The sequence below is a fragment of the Macaca thibetana genome, chromosome 14 (assembly GCF_024542745.1).
Source record: "Macaca thibetana thibetana isolate TM-01 chromosome 14, ASM2454274v1, whole genome shotgun sequence".
In the NCBI taxonomy this organism is placed as follows: Eukaryota; Metazoa; Chordata; class Mammalia; order Primates; family Cercopithecidae; genus Macaca; species Macaca thibetana.
The window spans coordinates 27,168,177-27,186,137 of NC_065591.1; the positions used below are offsets into that span (position 1 = coordinate 27,168,177).

The 17,961-nt window shown below is 36.1% G+C and overlaps 1 long non-coding RNA gene across 1 annotated transcript in view; it reads left to right on the forward strand.

The window, feature by feature from the left end:
* The window catches only part of LOC126934888 (uncharacterized), a 100,911-nt gene that overhangs the window by 58,930 nt on the left and 24,020 nt on the right, over positions 1 to 17,961 (forward strand). The gene's annotated exons all lie outside the window — the stretch shown is intronic.

Genomic DNA, 17,961 nt, shown 5'->3' on the forward strand with positions numbered 1-17,961 from the left:
ATCACGAGGTCAGGAGATGGAAACCATCCTGACTAACACCATGAAACCCAGTCTCTACTAAAAAATGCAAAAAATTAGCCAGGCATGGTGGCGGGCGCCAGTAGTCCCAGCTCTCAGGAGGCTGAGGCAGGAAAATGGTGTGAACCTGGGAGGCAGAGCTTGCAGTGAGCCGAGATTGCACCACGGCACTCCAGGCTGGGTGACAGAGGGAGACTCCATCTCACACACACACACAAAAGAATATATATATAATATGTATATTATATATATATAATATATATGTATAATATATATGTATATATATAAAAGAATACATATAATATATATTTTCTAATTCAGCATTCCATAAAGAATGCCACATTACATTTAGTAGTCATATCTCCCCTTAGGTTCCTCTTTGTTGAGATAGTTTTCCATAATTTCCTTGTTTCAACAGTTTTGAGAAATTAGGTATTTTGTAAAATGTCCATCAATTGGGAGTTGACTGATATTTTCCTCATGATTTGATTGGGGTAATGTGTTCTTGGAAGTTAGACCACAGAGATAAAGTGCTATTCTCCTGACGTTAATTCAGTGATGCATACTGTTAATGTGACTTATCTCTGTTGCTATTAATTGAAATCCCTTGCCTGGAGGGGATTCACCACTGAAAAGTTATTTCTCTTTTTCCCTCGTTTCAATACTGTACTCTTAGAAAGGAAGGCACAAGGCAAAGCCCGCACTTAAGAAGTGAATAGGTATATCCTATATCCTTGGGGTAAGGATATGTACATAAATTATTTGGAATTCTGAACAGGAGATTTGTGTGCTCTTCCCTATATATTTGTTCATTTAATTAATGATGTTAGTACAAACTCATTGACATTTATTTTATATTTTGGGTTAAAATACAATAGAATTTAATGTATTGTCTTGCTGACAGTGGCCAACAGGAGCCCTTTCTGTTGTCTCTGGTGTGCATTTAACGCACCCTAATCGATGTGAAGGTATTGCTTTTCTATTTTTTTTAAGACCTTCTTATTTTCTCAGACTACAACAAGCTCCAAGCTTACCTGTAGATTTTCTGCTCTAGCTCTAGAATCTGTCATTTCTGTAAGAATCCTTCATCATTTTATTAGAGGACAGTATTAAAAACCAAGTTCTGAGGGGGACAAGATGACTAACTAGACACAGCCAGGAATTGCCACCCTCATCAATAGAGACCAACATACTTTGCGCAGCTCTCTGGTGAGAAAATACCAAGAGTTGATAGATGACATAGATAATGAAGCTGAAGTGGGAAGAAGCTGGGAACCTTGCATGAGATTGCCAAATACTAGAGCTAGTTCTTGGCCTGGAGTGGTTCCTAGGGAAAGAGTGAATGAAGGGACAGAAGGACAGCCTACTCTCACTGCAGACCTTTGGGATCCAAGCTACAAGAGATTCTACACTCCCTCAGACCTTTGAACTGGCAGAGGGATCTGTCCAGAGAGTAGGCATAGACAAAGTTCCAGCCTGCACAGAGGGAAGCTGCAGTGGAATGTAGTCATAAGTGCACATCTTCCATGGCTGTCTATCTCTCTCTGAGTATCTCTAGCCTCATCTGGCCATTGGGCCAAATGAGGGCAGGTTTGACTTTCCCTGTCCTATACATATATATTCTAAATTCTAATTACTGTTAGGAAAATAGCCCTTCCCAGGGCTCTTGCCTAGCTGCCCCATAGGAGCATGCACATAGTGCAGACTCTGCTGTCCAGCCTGGGTGCTTTCCCATCACCTCCAACTGAATGTTTTCTCAGTGGCCTGGAAGCACTTCAGATCCTCTAGCACAGCCAGTGACTGATCCTGAGGTTCCAGAGGACAGAGCTGCAGGCTGGACCTGGCACCCCACGGTGGCACTGTGTGTCTTGTGTGTACTGAGCTGATTTCTTTAGCTGGCACCCAAGTTGAGGAGAAACCTCCATTCTTAGAATACTGAGAATGGCGAGATGCATAAATTTGTGGGCTGGTGTTGGAGTGGGGCATGCCTCCCTTCACAGGGCTGGCCCAGGAAGGGTGTGGCCTATCTCCCAACCAAGTTCTGTGCTCAAAGGGGCCCTGCAGCCAGGACCACATGAAAAAGAAATACAGTCATAGTGCCAGTGGTCAGAGAACTCCCCCAAGGCCCAGGAGCAGACTAGTGAGAGATTATCTCTTAATTCACACCCGCAGAACACAGCTGTGAATGTGTGGAAGTAGAAATACAAAATGATTGAGTATAGCATGATTGAGTACAAACCTACGTGTCAGCAATTACTCTTAAGCACTGTCCACTGGATTGCAGTGGATAATTGCAACACCAAAAAAATTCTGCCAATTAAAATACCACCACCTTACAGGTTTTCACTATTGTATAATGTTTGTTGTTTGTTGTGGGCTTATTACATATGACCTTTATAATGGTGAGGTATATTCCATTTATACCTAATTTGTTGACAATTTTTATTACAAAAAGGCATTGAATCTTGTTAAATATATTTTTACAATTATTGAGTTTATTATATGATTTTTCTCCTTCATTCTGTTAATATGGTGTATTACATTGATAGATTTGTGTATGTTAAACCATCCTTACATCTCAGAGATAAATCCCACTTGATCAAGGTTTATAAACATTTCAAAGTGCTATTGAATCAGTTTGTTAGTATTTTATTGAGGATTTCACAACTATGTTCAACAGGAATATTGACATATAATATTTGTTGTCATGCCCTCAATCTATTTGGAAATTTTTGAGCTACATAGATCTGTATGTTCATTTCTGTGGTTTTGGAAAGTTTTGTGTTACTTCTTCAAATGATCTTTATACTTTTGTCTCTCTCTCTCTGTTCCCTCTGAGATTCCCATAATATGTATATTGGCTTGTCTGATGGTGTCCCATAGGTCCTGAAGTATTTCCTCACTCTTTTTTTAAATGCATTTTTTGTTTTGTTCCTCTGAATGGGTAATCAAATTATCTGTCTCTAAGTTTACTGATTCTTTATCTGATTGATTAAGTCTGCTGTTCAAGTTCTCTGTTGTACTTTTTTTCCCCTTTATTTCAGAGACTGTACTCATTAGCTCCAGGATTTATTTTTGCTTCTTTTTTATGGTGTGTGTGTGTGTATATATATATATATATATATATATATATATCTGGCAACCTCTGCCTCATGGGTTCAAGTGATTCTCCTGTCTCAGCCTCCCAGAGAGCTGGGACTACAGGTGTGTACCACCACTCCTGGGTATGTTTTTATTATTATATATATATATATATATATATTTTTTTTTTTTTTAGATGGAGTCTCACGCTATCATCCAGGCTGGAGTACAGTGGCAGAATCCTCTGGCAACCTCTGCCTCATGGGTTCAAGTGATTCTCCTGTCTCAGCCTCCCAGACAGCTGGGACTACAGGTGTGTACCACCACTCCTGGGTATGTTTATTATTATTATTATTATTATTATTATTATTTTGTTAGTTGTCTGTATGCTCTTGTAGCTCATTGAGTTTCCTTGATTATTCTTTGATTATTTTGGATTTTTTTTTTCAGACATCTCATAGATATCTATTTTTAAGGGGGTAAGCCACTGGAGCTTTATTTTGTTGCATTGGAATTATCATATTTCTTTTACTCTGTGTGTTTTTCATGCCTTGTTATGCAGTTTTTACTTATGAAGAAGCAGCCAATTTCTCCTATTTTTACTAAGTGGCTTTGGGAAAGAAAGACTTTCCCTAGTGAAACTAGCTAAAAATACTGAGGGTTTTTCCAATAGTTTTTATAGATGTTAATACTCTCCTCCTTTTGTTCCCTCTTATGCAGAATATCTCAGAATTGAGTGTTTTCTATAGATCATGAAAAACAAGTCCTTGTACTGACATCTCCCATATGTTTTCTCCAGGGGTGCTTTCTTCTAAACTAGCAAAATCAAACTCGCTGCTAAAATCCACACCTGCTGTTGTGCATATGTGCTATCTGCAGGAGTCCATGACATCAATGCACAGGGACATGCAAAGTCTCATCCATGGATAGGGAAGTATGGGGTGCATATTGCTTGGCACGGATTCTGCAGACAAGTTGGGGTTTATCATTAGGCTCCTTTGTGGAGTTCATGAGCTGATTAGCGATAAATGGCTGGCTGTTGATAACCAAGAACCAGTGGCTATGCACTCTCGCTTATTTTCCTTGCCACAAGATGCCCCCAGATAATTCAGTCACATCAGTGCCATCAGTGTTCTGAGTGGAGTGGGACAGCAGTGGGCCCTCTGGGCAGCATCCTAAAAGGTTCAGGAAGTTGGGCACTGACTTTGCTTTCAGTTTCCTCTATGGAAGAAATTGTAGACTGACGGGGTGGGGGGCCGGGCTGACCTCTGTTGGTACCAAGTTGTGCTACTTTGGGGTAGGGGTGATGCAGGAAAAAGTGAAACTGCTATTCTCACTCCCTGCAATGAGTTCATTTTCAGGTATTTTGTATTACTGGGCTACTGGAACCTATTAGCCAGAATCTGAGCCTTCTATAAAGCTGTTCCTGTCCACAGGTCATTGTGAAAATTGGTATTTTTATGGGTCCATGAGGGTTGGAAACTCTTACTCTGCCATCTTAGGAATGTCAGTTTCATTAAACCTATTTTTAATAATAATGATAACTAGAACAACATTTTACTAATTTTAAACATCAAAGTAATCAATTCATTTTGATATTTGTTATGTTCTATTATATCTATATATATAAATACACACTGTATATTTTTTTATCCAAATATTTTGGAAAATATTTTTTAAAGAGAATAATTTAGTAAATTTCAACATCATAAAAATAAGTTGTTGTTTGATAAACGGATTTTTCAAAAATTATATTCATTTACTTATTTAAAGAATGAATTTTTACTCTCAGAAATGCCCAGATTTAGATAATAAATTGTATGGTCACCCTACACATTGGTCAATGATAATGTTTTCAGTCAAACTTTGAATTATATCTATTTTGAGTTCTTTTTATATAATTAAATACAACACCAATTATTTAAATAGTTAAATACAATACCAACATTTACAATTAAATAAACACGAATAGGCCATTTGTCCCAATGGTGGACTTTTGTGAAAGTCTTTTTATCTCCTCCATGTTAAGTATTTATCCAAAAGAACAAATCAACCTCTTATAAACTATGAATCATGTGTCCACACTGTAGCCATGTCTCTAATTCAAATTTATATATTTGTTCATTCACTTTTAAAATATAAAAAAGTAAATGATACATTATTTCTCAAAATATGTAAAATACTATACTTTGCTTTAAAAAAGAGAAAAAAATGCCAGGTACAGGAGCAAGTTTCCTTTGAAATAAAGGGTATATATACTGCTATTTGTTTAGAATGTGTTTACTCATCATATGAAAATGTATTGGATTAAAAAAATGGCAGATGGTAGAGAAAGTTTGTTAGCCTAGATATGAAACATAAGTAGCATGAAACATACAGCTTGTGTGTGTGTGTATATATGTGTGTGTTTGTGTGGTAATGAAGCAAAATGGAATTAGTGATTAGTCGGTTTTACTGATATTCATTATGTCTATGTAGTATTATCAGTTCTTTAGTCTATAGTGTTATCAGTTCTTCGTTTTATCAGGTTTTTGTTTTGTTTTGTTTTGTTTTTAGACGGAGTTTTGCTTTCATCACGCAGGTTGCAGTTCAGTGGCATGATCTCAGCTCACTGCAACCCCTGCCTCCCAGCTTCAAGCAATTCTCTTGCCTCAGCCTCCTGAGTGACTGGGATTACAGGCGACCGTCACCATGCCTGACAAATTTTTGTATTTTTTATTTAGTAGAGACAGGGTTTCACCATGTAGGCCAGGCTGGTCTTGGCCTCCCAAAGTGCTGGGATTACAGGTGTGAGCCACCGCGCCCAGCTGTTTTATCAGTTCTTTAGTCTATAATGTTGCCCGTTTAGGCTCTACAGATATATTAAAAATATTCGTTGATGAAACAAAAACCAGGAAGTAACAAGAAAGCCTGTAATGTAAAGGTTTCCCATTTCTTATGAAAGTAGCTGTGGACTTTATCCACAGTTATTGCTGCATCACATTGTTTGATATCATTTTTATTTCATCTACAGTTGTGCCATAATCACCAAATCCCCAAAGTAAAAATATGTTAGGTTTATCTCATTAGTTAAAGATACTTTAAATTTTATTTTCCTAAATTAAATTTTCGACTTGGAATATTATTTTGTACTACAAGGAAGAAAGTGCCAGTGTATTTTCACTTTGGGCCACTATTTTAAAATATTGGGCAAACAAAAGTAACAGTAAAAATTAAAGCTGAGAAACTATGGCAAAGACAAAGTAGGACAAAGAACACTGACTTAGATTCAGAGGTTAAAAAGCCAGTTTTTCTTTGCTTGTTTGTTTACTTTAAGTTCTGGTATACATGTGCTAAACATGCAGGTTTTTTACACAGGTATATATATGCCATGGTGGCTTGCTGAACCTATCAACCCATCATCTAGGTTTTAAAGCCCCACGTGGATTAGGTATTTGTCCTAATGCTCTCCCTCCCCTTTTCTCCCACCCCCCGACAGGCCCCAGTGTGTACTGTTCCCCTCCCTGTGTTCATTTGTTTTCATTGTTAAACTCCCACTTATGAATGAGAACATGCAGGTTTGGTTTTGTGTTTCTGTGTCAGTTTGCTGAGGATGATGGTTTCCAGCTTCATCCATATCCCTGAAAAGAACATGAACTTATTTTTTTTTTATTGCTGCATTGTATTCCATTGTGTATATGTGTCACATTTTCTTTATCCATTATATCATGGATGGGTATTTGGGTTGGTTCCAAATCTTTGCTATTGTAAATAGTGCTGCAGTAAACATACAAATGCATGTGTCTTTATAGTAGAATAATTTACCATCCTTGGGTATATACCCCGTATTGGGATTGCTGGGTCAAATGGTATTTCTGGTTCTGGATCCTTGAGGAATTGCCACACTGTCTTCCACAATGGTTGAACTAATTTACACTACCATCAACGGTGTAAAAGTGTTCCTATTTTCCGCATCCTCACCAGCATCTGTTGTTTCCAGACATTTTAGTGATTGCCATTCTAACTGGTGTGAGATGGTATTTCATTGTGGTTTTTGATTTGCATTTCTCTTATGAACAGTGATAATGAGCTTTTTTTCATGGCTGTTGGCCACATAAATGTGTTCTTTTGTGAAGTGTCTGTTCCTTTCCTTTGCCCATTTTTTGATGGGGTTGTTTTTTTCTTGTATATCTGTTTAAGTTCCTTATAGATTCTGGATATTAGACCTCTGTCAGATAGATAACATTACAAAATTTTTCTCCCACTCTGTAGGTTGCCTGTTCACTCTGATGGTAGTTTCTTTTGCTGAGCAGATGCTTTTTAGTTTAATTAGATCCCCTTTATCAATTTTGGCTTTTGTTGCAATTGCTTTTGGTGTTTTAGTCATGAAGTCTTTGCCCATGCCTATGTCCTAAATAGTATTGCCTAGGTTTTCTTTTAGGATTTTTATGATTTTAGGTTTAGTTTCAAGTCTTTAATCCATCCTGAGTTAATTTTTGTATAAAGTGTAAGGAAGGGGTTTAGTTTCTGTTTTGTGCATATGGCTACCAGGTCCCAGCAGCATTTATTAAATAGGGAATACTTTTCCCATTGCTTATTTGTGTCAGGTTTGTTGAAGATCAGATGGTTGTAGATGTGTGGTGTTGTTTCTGAGGCCTCTGTTCTGTTCCATTGATCTATATATCTGTTTTGGTACCAGTACCTTGCTATTTTGGTTGATGTAGCCTTGTAGTATAGTTTGAAGTCAGGAGGAGTGATGCCTCCAGCTTTGTTCTTGTTGCTTAGGATTGCCTTTGCTATACGGGCTCTTTTTTGGTTCCATATGAAATTTAAAGTAGTTTTTTCTAGCTCTGTGAAGAAAATCAATGGTAGATTGATGAGAATAGCATTGAATCTATAAATTACTTTGGGTAGTATGCCCGTTTGCACAATATTGATTCTTCCTATCCACGAGCATGGAATTTTTTCGATTTCTTTGTGTCCTCTCTTACTTCCTTGAGTCTCTGCTTGTCTATTATTGGTGTATAAAATGCTTGTGATTTTTGCATCTTGATGGGAAAAAGCCAGCTCTGACACGATGCAATCTTGGCCTATATACCTTGCCTTTCTAAGTTTGACATTTTTCTACAATGAACCAGGTAAATAATAGTCACCTTTCAATATTATTTTAATGATTCAATTAAAATTATTTATATGTACCTGTATAATTTATACAGGACCATGTAACTGATTTCTTTTTGAGGCAGAATCTTGCTCCGTTGCCCAGGCTGGAGTGCAGTGGCATGATCTCAGCTCACTGCATTCTCTGCCTCCCAGGCTCAAGCGATTCTCTTGCCTCAGCCTCCTGAGCAGCTGGGATTACAGGTATGCTCTGCCACACTTAGCTAATTTTTTTATATTTTTGGTAGAGATGGGGTTTCATCATGTTGGCAAGGCAAGTCTCAAACTCCTGACCTCAAGAGATCCACCTGCCTCAGCATCCCAGAGTGTCAGGATTACAGGCGTGAACCAACATACTTGGCCTAAAAATGAAATATTAATTTTCCAAAAATTGAATTAATAATGGTAGAAACAAAATATTTTTAAAACAGGAATATTCATAAATATATCATTTTCTCCAGTTTTACTTGAGAAGTATTTTAGCAACTGTTTTGGAGGAAGTGTATACAAAAAAGCTCATATTTTGTTGTTGTTGTTTTTTAATCTCAGAGGAACTAAGAATAGCCTGCAGAATAATGTTCTCTTTAATTTGACATTTTACATATTTGACAAGCTTAAAGGCAAGTTGTGCCTCTTAGTTATGATACTACATATGTTATTGTGACTTTCTCAGAAATTTCAAAGATAATGGTAATTTCTTCTTTAAAATTAGCTTTATTAAGGTATATTTCATATGCCAAAAGTGCACACATTAATGGATGCACCTAGATGAGATTGGACATATCCATTAATTCATTGGGATTTCTTTATAAAAATCATTCTTCCACATAGAATACAATTTAAGTGTCATTTATTCTTCTCCCTTCCTGGCCTCTCATGATAAAGAATTGCATTTGGCTTAGTGTGAGGATGTTGCTGAGAACGAGGGAGGGAAGAAAAACAGCAATGGTTTCAGAGTCTGCCTCATCTGTATCAGCTCTGCTATGCCAACTGCAAGGAACAAAATATAGCACAACAGTATGTTTTTGTTGGTAAAGTCAGCAGATGTGACTTAAAGATAAATAGGGACCAGATGTGATGAGTTAGATAGTTTGCTTTTACATAGACAAATGTGGCTATAGCCGTCATAATTGGGAAATGCTTTAGCTGCAGAATCCACTCTTTCTTGTAAGTGCCAAGTTTATGTTTCTTACCCTCTTGGAAGTTCTAAAAGAAGTATAAACTGTGCCTCCAAACCCTCTATAAACTATCACCTGAGACTGTGGCGTGTTAATTTAAATAAAATCAATAAAAAGTTATTTAAAAGGTAGGTGTTTCTTTTTACACAGATTACAATGAAGGACATTGTTTTTTCAGTTTCTATTGTCAAAAATAAAGAAAATAAAGTAAAAAATAAGGAAAATAAAGAACAAACATGTTTGACAGAAGAGGCATGGAAATGAATTAGGGACGTAACAGTTGTGTTGATGAAGTTGAGCGATGATAATACATGTTAAAAAATAAACAACTGTGCTTAGATTTGTGGAGCTGTTTCTGAAGTGATATTTATTTCCTTGGAGAATCTAATCTGCTCAGACATTGTACTTCTGACCTTTCATTCTAAACACTCCAGGAAGCTGTGGATTAACCTGACTCTCTGCTGTTTTGGATGCCTGGTTGAATCCTTGTAAGGAGACGAAAAGGAAAAATATATCCCCCTTTTATATGGTGAAATCTCCCCACTGAAATTCCAGAATCAAAGGAAAAAAGCTGTATCAGTTCTAAAAGCCAAGTCTGTTATTAACGTTTGCTCCAATCCTTTGGTTAATCTGAGCAATGTGCTAGGACAGTTATTCAGTTAATTACATAGCACTGAATTATTCTCACCTTGTCCTTCTTTTAAAAGCCTATACTGCATAAACCTAGACATAATTAAAACACCGAGGGTGTTTTTTCTTCACTCAGCAGATGTGTTTTTATAATTCTGGATGTGATGAGTGAAATTCTTCCTGTGATAGTCTACCTCATCCTTTCATTACTCTGGGCTTTTATATGTCATATAATAAAGTAATCCCTTCAGACCATTTACAACAATACCTTCAGTGTGCACTGTCAAGGTAAGTGTAAGCATATAGCATTCAGAACACTGTTGGAGATTATATTAGAACTGACAATAGTATTTTTGTAATGTAAATTGCATTGCAATCCAGAAGAATGTGATAAAATAATTTTCTGATTTATCACTATGCTTAATTTCTGTGAATGAAGACAAATTTTATTAATCATAAAACGGGTCAAAAATGCTACCTGCTGTCAGTGTTGAATTCTGAGTCAAGCTGTTTTTAGTTTTGTGAGTCTCCATTAATTCATATGTAAAATGAAGATCATAATATCTAGCTTGTAGGGAGTTGAAGAAGATGAGTCATGTTATATATGGTGCGAAGTATTTAGTACCTAGGAGAACTCATTGTACAGTAGTGCACGCATGGAGTCTGATGGTCTGATTCTGACTCTTACTATGTGTTTGGGGCAAGCTCTTTAACTTTGTAAGCTTCAGTTTTCTTATCTGTGGAAAAATAACTACATTTTATAGTGACTGAGGATTAAGCAAGATAATAATTGACGAAGTAGTTAGAATTGTTTCCTACACATTGTAAAGGCTCAATACATGTTAGCTTTTATGGTTTTTTGATAAACCTTAATTCTTTCTTTAACTCATTATCTCTTTCTCTATTAATCGCTTACAGAATTTGTAGTGATCAATGAATGTATAATTGACCCACTACAATTTGAGATTATTTTGACATCTACGCATGGCTCTTTAAAGCCTGAAGGTTGTTTTAGGTGCCTGCATCTTCAAAAGTTATAGTAATGCATTCGTAGTACAATTCATAAACATTTTCAATGCTCAACTTCAACTCTAAGGGAGACACATGCATTCAATGTTCTTGTTCTGTGCGCTTATCTTTCAGACTTCTGTTGTTATGCATGAGATTATACTGTAATATTAAGTAGGCCTCATTAATTAGTCAATATATTGAAAATGCATTGTTTTATGAAGTTCACTTTAAATTCATTCTTATGTTGTATGCTGGTGAGATATGAGGAGCCAAAGTTAGGATAATACACTATATTTATTCACAGAGTTCATTCAGTCCCATGAATCACTGTCTGAGTGACAGCCCCTTATAGTTCACATGTATAATTAATTTTTTAACTATATAACAAACTTTTTCCAAGATAACCAATTCAAGTATAAGAAAATACTAAAATTCCAAATTCAGAAATCTTTTATGATATATAAGATCATTAAAAAAAACGAGGACAAAGTAGAAGCTAGATTAAGTCATCAAGCATAAGTTACATAACTCCTTTGAATCTCAGGTTGCATTTCTGCAAATTAGAGATGAAAATAATACCTTCTCTAAATTCTTCACAGTGATATTTTATTTAGCACTTTACCACTTTAATTTTCTTTCCACTTCAAGTCCTCTTATCATCCTCAAAGACTCCATCATCTGATACAGACATCTCAAACAGTATTCTAGTTCTTCATTCCCTCATCACAAGCAATTGCTTTCCTTGTCACTACAGATTAAATAGCTTTCATTTGTCCTGATTCTTGTGCTTGTTTTTTTTTTTTTTTGAAAAAAAAAAAAAAAAAGAAAACTTCTGTAATCAATGGTAAGCAACCTAACTTTTTGACCAGAAACTGTATTTCTTCCACCTTAATTTGATTGTTTGTTTATGTCTACATAATTCAGTCTGTTGAAATCTCTGCTTTCTTATATTCCAAGATCTTTCATCTTTCTTTACTTTCATACTTTTCAGCTAAGATCTTCTAGCTTATTATTTTGACATTTTTTCCAGTTCTGTAAATCATGTTGATATTTTTCTTATTGTGTTCATCTAGTAAAATTCCAAGTCAAGATTCAAGTATTCTATATTCTTGCTTTGTGTATATATTATGATAGCAGGGTCTACTGAAACAAAATTACAGTCCCCTCTGAATTTTATGTTGATATGTATTCCCCAGTGTGACAGGTGGGGCATGGTGGGAGGTGTTTGGATCATGGGGGCAGATCCCTCAAGGCTTGGTCCTGTCCTCACGATAGTGAGTGAATGCTTGCAAGATCTGGTTGTTAGAAAGTGTGGCATCTCTCTCCTCCTCCCACTCTCTATCTTGCTCTCACTACCGTCATGTGAAGTACCTGCACCTCCTTTGCCCTCTACCATGATTGAAAGCTTCCTGAGGCCATTGAAGAAACAGATGTTGGTGCTGTGCCTCTTGTGCAGCCTGCAGAACTGTGAGCCAATTAAACCTCATTTCTTCATAAATTACCCAGTCACAGGTATTTCTTTATATCAATGTAAGAAAAGCCTAGTAAAACTAGCATTACAATAAATTCATAATTATCAACCTCAAATATGCTCTCAGATTACCTGCAACCACTAAATCATTCTAGATAAAGTCTAATCATGAAAATGAAAATAACTAATATTCTCTGAGTCACCTATCTATGGGCATATGAGATAGATTGATAGACATATACATACATAAAAACATACATATAATAAAACATATATATGCATGTATATATGTATTAATACCACTGAAATAATTTTAGAGAATTTGAATCATACTACATAATATATTTTATAAAATATTAAATTTGAATAGATGTGAATTTAACCAAAGATGAAGACAATCTTATGAATTTGAATGAAATCTGAGATTCTTGGAAATTTTCTGAAGCACATGGTTGTCATCATGGATTTTAAACTATACACTTACAATTTAGATACTACCACTATTTAAGAAATTAACACATATTCTTCATACTCCATTTTCCAAAACCATCCATTTCCTGTCAACAAAGTTAGTAGGTGCTATTTGTGGGGGCTCTTGTAACAATAATTTCCCCGTTGTTTCAATTCTACATTTATATGGATAAAATGCCCAATAGCTGTTCTTTTACCTTAATGACTTTATCTCTGGTATCTTTGTTGTCCATATACTTTTGTCCGGATTTTGTTGTCCAGAACTCTTTTGTTTTTTTCTAATTTTAAAAATGTATATAAGAGTGCTATATTGTCTACATTCTTACTTTTTTCAATTTTTTTCAGTAATCTTTATACATTATTCATATTCACATCTTGGAGCTTAGAAGAAATGTTCAAAGTTGTACAGAATTTGCTGAATTCACTGCTCAGTTTTGAGAGCCCATAACAACACCGGTGTATATTAATATCCCCATAAATATTTACTGAATGAATAAATTAATATAACAAAACCAAAGTCAAGGCTTGAAACTATATCAGAGGTGTTTCCCAAAATGTTCATAATTACCAAAGTCGCATAGGAAAAATAATTAGTTATTTCATTAAAATACTAAATAACAAAAATCTTCAGAGTTTTTGTTTAAAGTTTAAATATTTAATGGTTAATAAAAAGATGATAGTTTGAAAAATTGTTGCATTAGAAAAGACTGCCGTTTAGAGACAACTACTGACAGCAAAGTTACTACCAAATGTGTAAAAATATCAAAAGTGTAAGAAAGAGAAAAACAGACATATGAGGAGATAGTAGACACACAAGGTGATTGATGCAGTCCCATACCTAACAACATTTTAGATTTTCTATTATTTTACAGCAGCTAATAGCGGTAACTTCAGACATATCATGGATGGTATTTTCCTGTGCAGTTAAGATAAACTATAATAACAGCTTGCAGAAGTACTGGTCTCTTTTAAAAAGAAAAACCATTAGATATAGGTCTACCATGCTCTCAACAAAGCCATGTAATAAGAAAGGAAATCCTTGGCACTTGCTCTGTATTAATGATGCTTACATTTTTGTGGCATGTTTTTATGAGTTAAGTGAATATTTACAGAAACTGTCTTTATTACAAGCATTCCAGGTAGAATGGTTACCCACATCTTATAAGCTGAGTTACTGAGGCCGCAAGAAGTTTGTATCCTTAATGAAGAAAAGGTAACAAATAAACATCAGAGGTGAATTTATATTCAAGTTTTCTGATTACAAGTCAGATGTTACATTTCTCTGAACTTTATCTTCTGATTTACAAATAATTTTTGTGAATATCATGTATTTATAATCACACACTTTACACCAGGGAAGCTCATTCTTGAATGCATATTCCAGATGCTCTTGATAAACATTAAAGACACTAAAGTGCCCTAAAAAAAAGAGAAATACTACTTGATATTAGGCAAATAGTATTATAGCATTTAATTATAGTCATTTCAAAATAATGGGGAAATATTCCATTATAAACACATGCTTTGAATTGATGTAATTGTGACTTTCTACACAACATATTTATTAAGATCAACATTTATGTTAATATATATCGTATTATATACATCTTTTGAAACAACTAGTAGACAGGCATTTTTAAATGTTTATCTTATCTCCTCATGTATCAATATCTACACCAAGAGACTTACCCAACCTATAGAACTTGGAAATCTATCTGCTGGAAGATTCCCTAATTGCAGGTACATGAAGGTAAAAGAGCATTCTACATCCTCTCCAACACCTGTTGTTTCCTGACTTTTTAATGATTGGCAGGAGAAATAGGAAGACTTTTACAGTATTGGTGAGACTATAAACTAGTTCAACCATTGTGGAAGACAGTGTGGCGATTCCTCAAGGATCTAGAACTAGAAATACCATTTGACCCAGCCATCCCATTACTGGGTATATACCCAAAGGATTATAAATCATGCTGCTATAAAGACACACGCACACATATGTTTATTGCGGCACTATTCACGATAGCAAAGACTTGGAACCAACCCAAATGTCCATCAATGACAGTCTGGATTAAGAAAATATGGCACATATACACCATGGAATACTATGCAGCCATAAAAAAAGGATGAGTTCATGTCCTTTGTAGGGACATGGATGCAACTGGAAACCATCATTCTCAGCAAACTGTCACAAGAACAGAAAACCAAACACTACATGTTCTCACTCATATGTGGGAATTGAACAAAGAGAACACTTGGACACAGGAAGGGGAACATCACACACTGGGGCTTGTCGTGGAGTTGGGGGAGGGGGGAGGGATAGCATTAGGAGATATAGCTAATGTAAATGACTAGTTAATGGGTTCAGCACACCAACATGGCACACGTATACATATGTAACAAATCTGCACATTGTGCACATGTACCCTAGAACTTAAAGTATAATTTTAAAAAAAAAGAGCATTCTAAATTCAACAGCTGTTAATCCAAAGAGGACTTCCAATAATATTTTGGCAAAGAATCTTATGTTTATGTGTGTTGAGATATATTTGAAAGTAAATTACTTCTGAATTGGACATATTTTATTAGAAATTGGGCAAAGCAAAGAAGTTAATGACACATTGAAATGTATCTCCCGAAGTGCTTTTAGAGAGTTCATTTAATATGTTGCAAAGGAAAAGAGAAACTTGTTTATCTAATTAAGAAAGGTAGCATCTTATCAGAGTCAGGGAACTCTGAGATAATTGACATGCCAAGAGTTACAAGAGTGATTAATTTTGTTCATTGTTTTCCATGGTATATCCCCATATTTAAACATCTACTAATCAATGCAGGAAGGAATAACTGTGTGAGTTTTCTACAATGATAAATCCAGGTTGTAACCACATGGTCTGAGACTCTTGTAGTAATTTTCATTCTTTTTTATCTTGTAGCAATATTTTGTTAAGAGTCTCAGTAAAGCCTGGGATTGAAGGTTTCATTTTACTAGAGTCAGCAGCAGGTGGAATGATTCCAATAGAGTGGGAAAGAAGACATCCATGTCAACCAATTCATCAAGGTTTATTTTTTCATTTTTTCCACAGTCTTTCTGCTGAAATACGGTCTGGCTGCTTTGCTGTAACATGGGGGAAGGCAACAGCACAACATAATTCAAAATAAACAGTTTCACAATCTCACAGACATAAAGGACAGAAAAATGTATCTTTGGGGTTATTTGCTCTTCCAAATAACATTCATTACTTTGCATTTATTGATAAAAGCTGCCTATTAGGTATATCAATTGATGTGTTCCCTGTTAATACTTACTGAAAACCATAATCAATCTTGGGGTTGGTCTTTATCTCTGTTAAGTTTTTGTAACTTAATCTGTACTTTATTTTTCTTAAATACAGAAAATGGGAGTTTAATCTCTAGAGTCTCTTCCAGTTCTAACATGCTAAGACTCTATATAAATTTTTCTTTAATTTTACTTAAATACCAAATTATAATAGCTGAATCCATCAGAATCTGGCAAGGTATTGTTAATTCTATACCATTATACTTTTGGATTAAGTAATATCAAAAACCTCTTTACAAAGTATTATTTTTCTTAATTGTGGTAATATACACATATCATAAAATTTACCCTGTTAACCATGTATAGGTATACAGTTCAGTAGTGATACAATGATAGAGGCAGAAGGCAGAGCTATTCTATGCAGACAGGGTTGGGTCCCTGGCAAAACCCTACCTTCCAGCCAAAAGCCTGAAGCACATGGCCCAAAGTGAGAACTTCTGTCCTTGTTTTTCTGCTTGAATGCTGCCTTTTCCTAAACTACCCATGGCCCACCTTGTCCCCTATCTTGTGCCTATAAAGACCCCAGCAGAGAGAAAAAGCAGTTGGATGTCAGGAAGAAGCGTCTGGATGTCAGGGAGAAGCAACTTGACTTTGGAAGACAGAAGCAGAGAGGGAGCTCAACTTCAGGGGAGAGGGAACTGCCCTTCCCATTCCCTTTTTAGCTCCCCTCTCTGCTGAGAGCTGCTTTCCTCATTCAGTAAAGTTCTCCATATTCACCATCCTTCAATTCATCTGTGTGATCTCATTCCTCTTGGGCACTGGACAAGAGTTTGAAATGCACTGGATGCGGGTACCCTAAAAGGCTGTCACACTGGCTCTTTGCCCTCACTGGAAGAAGGCAGCCCCCCCACGAGGCAAAGGGCTCACTGAGCTGTTATGGACAGCAGAGCTGAAAGAGCATTGTAACATGCCCTTTGGGGCTTCGGGGCTCACAGGGAGTCTTATCTGGACGCTGCAGGGCCCCTATGGAGTTCGCTCCTCCCAGTGCCCAAAAGAGACTGGCTGGATCTCATACTCACTTGCCTATGTGCTGCCTCCCACAAGGGGTTGAGAGTGCTGAGCAGAGTAAATGGAGTTTTTTCCTGCCAATGCCCAAAGAGCTTTCTCCAGTTCCTGTACTTGTTTGCTCTCATGATCCCTCCCGCGAGAAATAGACAGGGGTAGGCTGAGTAAACACCTGCACCCCTGCACGTCTGTTACGAGTCCCATGAAAGGGTCAAGAAAAAATCCTGCATCATCAGTGTTAATGTATTTACATGTCGTGCAACCAACCTCCATAACTTTTTTATTTAACAAAACTGAAATTCTACGTCCATTAAGCAGCAACTCCCTGTTTCCTGCACGCCCCCCATCCCTTGAAAACCCCATTCTACTGTTGGTTTCAATGAATTTGACTACTTTAGAAACCTCACATAAGTGAAATTACACAAGATGTGTATTTTATGACTGGTCTATTTCACTTAGCATTTGACACAGGATATTAGATCCCATAGTGCAGATGTACTACACTGACTGCATTTTGTATCTTTTGAACTGTGATTGAATTATTCACTAATGATTTAAACAAACAAACAAATAAAAACCACCCCAGGCTTATGGCATACAACAACAACAGTGGCTTATTATTA